A 1,123-nucleotide genomic window follows, 5' to 3' on the forward strand; every position below is an offset into this window, starting at 1 on the left:
ACCGGTCGTCTCAGGCATCTGTTGGGGTCTTGGAACGTATCCCTGGAAGATAGGAGGGAACTGCTGAGTCCTGGCTGGTTTGGATCAGTGTTTACAGCGTTGGCCTGCAGACCGAAGGGTCTCAGGTTCGATTCCCAGTCCAGGGCACGTACTTGGGTTGTAGGTTTCCTAGATGCCGGTTGGGGCGGGTGTGGGAAGCAGCCAATCACATCGATGTTTCTCTCTCTCTCCCCCTCACTCCCTCCCTTTCACTCTTTCTAAAAACCAATGAAATAAATATCCTCAGGTGAGTTGTTTTTTTTTAAGAGGGACTGCTGTGTTGAGTTGCATTCCCACCCCAATGTGTATACTTATCCATTTTACCACATTCTTTCCATAAATAAAAAGTATCAGTTTTTAAAATTTTTGCCAGTCTGAGAGGTAAAAAAATCATTGTATTGCTTTAATATTAATTTATGTGATTCCTAATGAAGTTGAATATGCTTTCTCATGTTATTTGCCATTTGTGTTTCTTCTTTTGATAGCTGAATCATACATAGTTTCCTTAAAATTTTTTTTTTAAATTGTTCTTTCTGGTGGGTGTGGTTGGGTGTTGCCCCGTGCACCAGGAGGTTGCCAGTTTGATTCCTAGTCAAGGGCACATGCCTGGGTTGTGGGCTCAATCTCCAGTGGTGGGCATGCAGGAGGCAGTCAATTGATACATTGCTTTCACTTTGATGTTTCTCTCTTTCTCTCCCTCTCCATCTAAAAATCAATGAACTGACTCAAGAGAACCAAGATGGCGGCATAGGTTAACGCTGGAGCTTGCTGCCTCGAACAACCACTTCAAAAATACAACTAAAAGACGGAACGGACATCATCCAGAACCACAGGAAGGCTGGCTGAGTGGAAGTTCTACAACTAGGAGGAAAGAGGAAACCATACGAGACTCAGAGGAGGCGCAGTGCTGAAGTGAAATACTAAGGTTCGGAGTGCATATGGAGCGGGTCGGCAGCGGAGGGCGCGGTTGTTGTCTTCAATCAGGAGGGAGTTTCAGACTCTGAGCTCCAGATCCGGGCGAGTCTCTAGGGACCCAGACTCAAACGGGAGAAGCGGGAAGGCAGCCTTCTCTCCGAGGTCTGCA

This window comes from Myotis brandtii, unplaced genomic scaffold (assembly GCF_000412655.1).
Source record: "Myotis brandtii unplaced genomic scaffold, ASM41265v1 scaffold84, whole genome shotgun sequence".
NCBI classification, from domain to species: domain Eukaryota; kingdom Metazoa; phylum Chordata; class Mammalia; order Chiroptera; family Vespertilionidae; genus Myotis; species Myotis brandtii.